The sequence below is a fragment of the Balaenoptera physalus genome, assembly GCF_965194825.1.
Source record: "Balaenoptera physalus genome assembly, chromosome: 7".
In the NCBI taxonomy this organism is placed as follows: domain Eukaryota; kingdom Metazoa; phylum Chordata; class Mammalia; order Artiodactyla; family Balaenopteridae; genus Balaenoptera; species Balaenoptera physalus.
The window spans coordinates 110,100,074-110,107,843 of NC_138886.1; the positions used below are offsets into that span (position 1 = coordinate 110,100,074).

The window sequence follows — 7,770 nt, forward strand, 5'->3', positions numbered from 1 at the left end:
CAAGGAAAGGAAATCATAATCCTATAATTTAAAAGGATAAGGAAAAAGGAAATTTTGCATTTATTAAGCATAATTGCGTGCAATAATATTAATAAAAGCTTTATGTCAGGCCCTGTGTTAAGTCGTTTCATTGGATAATTTCATTTAATCATCACAAAATCCCATGAGCTGGCTATTTAAATCATCCTCATTTTAAAGCTGTGGAATCTAAGGTTTAGACTAGAGCCTACACCGTATGCCTGAAGAACTCAGGTATGTCATTGATCTCTAATGAGTTAAGTATTATTTTTACTCCATAAGGAGGAAAATGGGGTTCAGAGAGTTGAAGAATATTGGTCAAGGTCACAGAGCTGGGTCAAGGTTTGTCTGAATTCTCACACTTCCTGTTATGACCAAAGCGCAAGAATATTCTTTAGAGGTGCTAGGCAAATAGAATCTCTCACTCTTTTTTTCCTCTGCAGTTTAAATTTGTAGACTGCTACAAGAAAATGCTTCAATAGAGTTGAGGATGTTCAAATCATGAGCAAGTAAAGTCATCCATATCATGGTCATTTAGACAGAGCACCACAGACACACACCAAATATGTCAACACTTGGCTTCATTAGCAGGTTCTAAAAATAGCCATCCATCACTACAATCATTTATAAGAACCAAACTCATTGGAGCTTCTCTCTCCAGATACAGGCTCCCTGCCTTATTGCTAGCTAGCAATTTCTCTTATTATATTATCTGGAAGAGAAAGAAGCACACTGAAAAAGATTCCCTGCACCTTTCAGTATCACTTTATCTTACAAATTTAATAAACCGCACTACCAGATCCCATGACAACAACAGATATGCTTTGGAATAGGCCTGAGATATTTCAATTTGCAAAGTGTTTTCTTTTTCTTATGCCAAAAAAGTGTTTACCCATTACACTGATTAATACTTATTTTAAAAGTTATCCAGATTAAAATTTTCTTCCAAATGAATTCCCCAATTTAGAAAGATCACTTAAGTAAGACACACAGCTGTGTCTTAACAATTAAATGTATTTAAATGTACAGATGGGTGCAAGGCTAGGTGGAAGAGATTCCTCCCCACACAAAGTAATAGCAGTTCAGAAGGGAAGCACTCCACCTCTGAGCTGGCCTTGACCCTAGATGGCATCTTGGGTCCTCTGACAACCTGAGATTCTCTGATTCAAAAGTATTGAAAAGGCCAAAAGCGTTGGATAAGCTAGGACCGAGGAGAACTCATATTTTAAGTGACCATAAATGAGAGTTCAAAAGCACACAGCGTTACTCCAAAAACGGAGACTTGCTAGTATCTTAGTTCAAACATGAGCCAAAGACAGAATATAAGCAAATGCCGATAGAATGAGATTTTTGAGGGAAGAAAGAAAGCATTACTAATTGAAATTTTCAGGGAATATGTATTTGCTTATTTGCATTAAACTCATCTTTCCTACAGAAGAGCTAATAATAAACAGCTGAACAGCTGTCAATATTTTATCAGTTGAAAAGTTTCCCATTCACCTAAGACAATAGAATTCATTTTCTCTCTTCTGATTTTTTCTTTTCATGGGTTGATTATGAAAGAAAAGAGAGGAAAAAGCAGATGATTCTCTTACTCTTGCTTCAAGATTAAGTGTTGAAACAGAGCATAGATTAAGGCCACTGACATTTCTCTCCTAGGACCCAAACCCCAGAATGAAGAATAGAAACAACTTCTCTCTCACTCTCTCTTCCTTTCTCCTTTTTTACGTCTTTGGTTCTTTCTCTCCTCCTAAAATGCGTGTATTGCTGGTTTCCCTTTGAAGGAAGGAACCTAAGAATTTGAACTCAATGCCCAGGGAATAGTAAACTGTGGAGTCTGGGGTTAAAGAGAGAACAGGCAAACAATCTCTAGGTATCACTATGGTAACCATCCTAGATGGTGAGTGGAGCCTGCTGTTACTTAAAAAAAAAAAAACCTATAAATGTACCAAATAGTATCTTTTCCAGATACTGTTATGAAATGTTTTGGGTGTGCTGTTGCTCTGTAGATCATACTGAAAGTCCACATAGTTTTGGGAAACAACACTAAAGAGTGGAAAAGCGCTGGATTTGAGGGGCTGAGGTGTCTGATCCTAGATCTAGCTCTGGGGGTAACCAAGCACAAATGCCTTTGAACTGGCCACCTGTTCCCCTGAAGGGATTGGAGGACTTTCTAAGGGGTTCACAGGCATAAATAGTGCTAAGGGAATCTATTTCCAGATCCCCAATTGCCATATGTAGTCTTTTGTAAAATCTATCTGCTTGCAAACTTGTGCTGATTCTGCCTTCCCATCTTCGCTATAAATTGAACGAGCTAAATCTGCATCAACAAGGCTTTGACCAAAATGCATTTAAATCACATAGAAAATAAGATAATCTCATTTCTAACATTGTATTGATAAAGATGTATTGAAATTAAAATTATACATATTCCAACCCTTTCTAAGTTACGTAAGGTGCCTCTAAGTGAAAAATAAGCAGGTATCATTAATAGTTATTTGATAAGACTTGGTAAAGCCTCTTCTGGTATTCTTCCCAGAAATAGAGTGAGTAAATTACTTTAACCATGAAGAGATAAATCTTTATGCAAGCTGGGTGCTTTCCAATTCTTTGCTTTCAACAAAATTAAAGGAATAGTTAATTAATTAGCTGATAGATTAAAATATTTATTTTATTTTTTATCGAAGTATAGTTGATTTACAATGTTGTGTTAGTTTCAGGTGTACAGCAAAGTGATTCAGTTATATATATATTCTTTTTCAGATTCTTTTTTATATAGGTTATTAAAAAATATTGAGTATAGTTCCCTGTGCTATACAGTAGGTCCTTGTTGGTTATCTATTTTATACATGGTAATGTATATATTTTAATCCCAAACTCCTAATTTATCCCTCCACAATATTTTTATAATAGGTCAATATGTGCTTTCTGGCTTCAAATTTGGAAAGATTTCATATATTGAGTGATATTGCTAAAGCAATATAAAACAACACAAAATTTTCTATTCCTTATATATTATTACTTACATATTTATTACTTAAGACTTATATGTATACTTGTATACTTTTATACTTATTTAGGTAAGTTTTAGATATGTGTCTGTATATATTTTAAAAAAGAAGGGATAAACATGGCGGGGAGGGGAAGCTGGGACGAAGTGAGAGAGTAGCATTGGCATATATACACTACCAAATGTAAAATAGCTAGTGGGAAGCAGCTGCATAGCACAGGGAGATCAGCTTGGTGCTGTGTGACCACCTAGAGGGGTGGGACAGAGAGGGTGGGAGGGAGGTTCAAGAGGGAGGGGATATGGGGATATATGTATACATATAGCTGATTCACTTTGTTATACAGCAAAAACTAACACAACATTAAAAAGCAATTATACTCCAGTAAAGATGTAAAAAAATAAATAAATAAACAGTAAAAAAAAGAAAAAGGGATAAAATTGTTTTATTATTCATTCTAGTAATCAGTACAATTGACTCATGAATGCATGATTAAGAGATGCATTCCAGAGCTGGGCTTCCTTGGTGGCGCAGTGGTTGGGAATCCGCCTTCCCCGCCTGCCAATACAGGAGACAACAGGTTCGAGCCCTGGTCAGCGAAGATCCCACATGCAGTGGAGCAACTGTGCCTGCCAGTGAAGCCCGCGCCTAGAGCCCGTGCACCGCAACGAAGAGTAGCCCCCGTTCTCTGCAGCTACAGAAAGCCAGCACGCAGCAACGAAAAACCCAACGCAGCCAAAAATTAATTAATTAATTATTTTAAAAAACGAACAACCCAGTCCAAAAATGGGCAGAAGACCTAAATAGACATTTCTCCAAAGAAGATATACAGATGGCCTACAGACACATGAAAGAATGCTCAACATCATTAATCATTAGAGAAATGCAAATCAAAACTGCAATGAGATATCATCTCACACCAGTCAGAATGGCCATCATCAAAAAATCTACAAACAATAAATGCTGGAGAGGGTGTGGAGGAAAGGGAACACTCTTGCACTGTTGGTGGGAATGTAAATTGATACAGCCACTATGGAGAACAGTATGGAGGTTCCTTAAAAAACTACAAATAGAACTACCATACGACCCAGCAATCCCACTACTGGGCATATACCCTGAGAAAACCATAGGTCAAAAAGAGTCATGTACCAAAATGTTCATTGCAGCTCTATTTACAATAGCCAGGACATGGAAGCAACCTAAATGTCCATTGACAGATGAATGGATAAAGAAGATGTGGCACATATATACAATGGAATATTACTCAGCCATAAAAAGAAATGAAATGGAGGTATTTGTAATGAGGTGGATGGAGTTAGAGTCTGTCATACAGAGTGAAGTAAGTCAGAAAGAGAAAAACAAATACAGTATGCTAACACATATATACGGAATCTAAGGAAAAAAAAAAAAAAAGGCCATGAAGAACCTAGTGGCAAGACGGGAATAAAGACACAGACCTACTAGAGAATGGACTTGAGGATATGGGGAGGGGGTGGGGTGAGATGTGACAGGGTAAGAGAGTGTCATGGACATATATACACTACCAAATGTAAAATAGATAGCTAGTGGGAAGCAGCCACATAGCACAGGGAGATCAGCTCGGTGCTTTGTGACCACCTAGAGGGGTGGGATGGGGAGGGTGGGAGGGAGGGAGATGCAAGAGGGAAGAGAAATGGGAACATATTGTATATGTATAACTGATTCACTTTGTTATAAAGCAGAAGCTAACACACCATTGTAAGGCAATTATACTTCAATAAAGATGTTTAAAAAAAAAAAAAGAGAAAAGAATCAAAATAAAATAAAATTTAAATTTAAAAAAAAGAAATGCATTCCAAAGTCCATTCTTTACTTTAATGATTACTTATTAAAATTTATAAGGTAGCCATGTTTTAAGTAATTGTGTACTAATAGTACTTGTAATCATAATTCAATCCAGAAAACTTTGTAATACTTAAATGCTTGTCATTACATAAAATAAATATTTAATTTACAATTCTTACACTTATCTTTTATTGCAGAGAAGAACAATAGAATTATAACACAAGATTTATAAGCATAAGATATATTTTATTAGGGATAAAATAATGTGAGACAGAGTAATGGAAATAAGAGTTCAAGGAGAAAAATGAAACATAAAGTCGGTGAAGGGTAAAGAGGCCCTTGTTCATGCATTTTTATATAAACGATGATGGACAATGTGTGGATATTGTATTTAGAGTCCATTTGATATCTTTAAAAAGTAACTTAATTTTGTTTTTAAATGTTTATACTTAGAATACTCTGGAAATTACATCTTTTGCAACTAGCAACTACTTAAACTTAAGATGAGAATGTTTTCAATCTAAAATCAAAAGAAGGGTTACATAGATTTCCAAAATTCTTCTAGGGACTGTGTGAGCAGAAAATGTTTGAAGAACTCTCACTTGGGCAAAAGATTTTAATAGACATTTCCCCAAAGAAGATACATGAGTAGTTGATGAGCACATGAAAAGATGTTGACATCATAGCTCATTAGCAAAATGCAAATCAAATCCACAGCGAGACATATGACCCAGCAATCCCACTCCTGGGCATATATCCAGACAAAACTATAATGCAAAAGGATACATGCACCTCTATGTTTGTAGCAGCACTATTCACAATAACAAGACATGGAAACAACCTAAATGTCCATCAACAGATGAACGGATAAAGAAGATGTGGTACATGTATACAATGGAATACTACTCTGCCATAAAAAAAACAAAATAATGCCATTTGCAGCAACATGGATGGACCTAGAGATTATCATACTAAGTGAAGTAAGTCAGAAAGAGAAAGACAAATTCCACTTATATGTGGAATCTAAAATATGACACACTAGAACCTTCTATGAAACAGAAACAGACTCACAGACATAGAGAACAGATTTGAGGTTGCCAAGGGGGAGCTGGTGTGGGGGAGGGATGGACTGGGAGTTTGGGGTTAGTAGATGTAAACTATTACATATGAAATAGATAAACAACAAGATCTTAACTGTATAGCACAGGGAACTATATTCATTATCCTAAGATAAACCATAATGGAAAAGAATATAAAAAAAGAATGTATATATGTGTATAACTGAGTCACTTGGCTGTACAGCAGAAATTAACATTGTAAATCAACTATACTTCAATAAAAAAATAATTTTAAAAAACCACCGTGAGATATCAACTCACATCCATTAGAATGAACATAATAAAGAAGACAGACAGTAACAAGTGTTGGCGAGGATGTGGAGAAACTGGAGCCTCAAACATTGCTGGTGGGTAAGTTAAATAGTTCAGCTACCTTGGAAAAGTTTGGCAGTTTCTCAAAATATTAAAAAGAGTTGCCATATGATCCAGCAATTCTACTCTTAGGAATCTACCCAAAAGAAATGAAAACCTATGTCCACACAAAGATTTGCACATAATATTCATAGCAGAATTATTCATAATGGCCAAAACAACCCAAATGTCCATCAGCTGGATAAATAAAATATGATTTAGTGATGGAATTTTATTTGGCATTAAAAAGGAAGTACCGGGCTTCCCTGGTGGCGCAGTGGTTGAGAATCTGCCTGCTAATGCAGGGGACACGGGTTCAAGCCCTGGTCTGGGAAGATCCCATATGCCGCGGAGCAACTAAGCCCGTGAGCCACAATTACTGAGCCTGCGCGTCTGGAGCCTGTGCTCCGCAACAAGAGAGGCCACGATAGTGAGAGGCCCGCGCACCACGATGAAGAGTGGCCCCCACTTGCCGCAACTGGAGAAAGCCCTCGCACAGAAATGAAGACCCAACACAGCCATAAATAAAATAAATAAATAAATTAAAAAAAAAAAAAAGGAAGTACCAATACATGCTGCAGTGTGGAGGAACCTTGAAAACATTATGAAACATTATGTGAAAGAAGCCAGTCACAAAAACACAGTCTATGATCCATTTATATGATTTTTGTATGAGAGGATGAGATTTGACCTTTGTAAGCAGCCTTGTACCACTACCACCAAATGGTTGAATGTGGAAGACTTTATTCTGAGGCACTAATACCTCACTTCCATAGTTCTCCCTACACAATTTGGTCAGTTTCTTCAGAAAACTCTGTCCCTTTCCCATAGTACTGTACTTATGTGGTGCTATGGGGCTGGGGGAGCAGAAGTGGTCCAAGTGACTGAAAGCAGTCCTGCTTGGGGCTGGTAACGGGGAGTTAGGGGAAGAGAGTGGGTGATCTCCATTCCATAAGACCACCCATCAATCTCTGTGCCCCTCTCCACCCTGCTCCTCTGTTGGTCTGCAGTCTCTGCACTGCAGCCTCTCCAGGGCTGTTCCTGAGCAGGTCAGCACCCTCCTTATTGCAGGGCCCTCCATGCAAACTGGGGGCTTTGCCTTCTTCACTTCGCTTCACAGATCAAAACCTTTTTATCTGCAACTGACTTTCAGAAATGGGTTGAACTCTTTTTTTCCCCTGTCCCGTAAGCTGTTGTGAGATTATATCTTTTTTAATTTCTTAATTGTCATTTAATGGTGTCTCAGCAGAGAGGATGAATACATTCAGTTCAACATCTTGAATTAGTTTTATTATTCTATTATTGCATCTCATATATTAAAAAGATTTTTACAAAGTGTTTTTTTGTTGTTTTTGTTTTGGGGGATTTTTTTGGTTTTTATTTGTTTATTTGTTTGTTTTTGTTTTGGGGGGGTTTTTTTGGCCATGTTGTGTGGCTTGTGGGATCTTAGT

The 7,770-nt window shown here is 37.1% G+C and overlaps 1 long non-coding RNA gene across 1 annotated transcript in view; it reads right to left on the minus strand.

Annotated features, from left to right (window-relative positions):
- LOC309664138 overlaps positions 1 to 6,874 on the minus strand; it is a 32,496-nt gene extending 25,622 nt beyond the window's left edge. The window contains exon 1 of the long non-coding RNA XR_014265649.1: positions 6,577 to 6,874. This is a non-coding gene — a long non-coding RNA (uncharacterized lncRNA). The remainder of the gene's footprint in view (positions 1 to 6,576) is intronic.
- Positions 6,875 to 7,770: the final 896 nt, after the last annotated feature.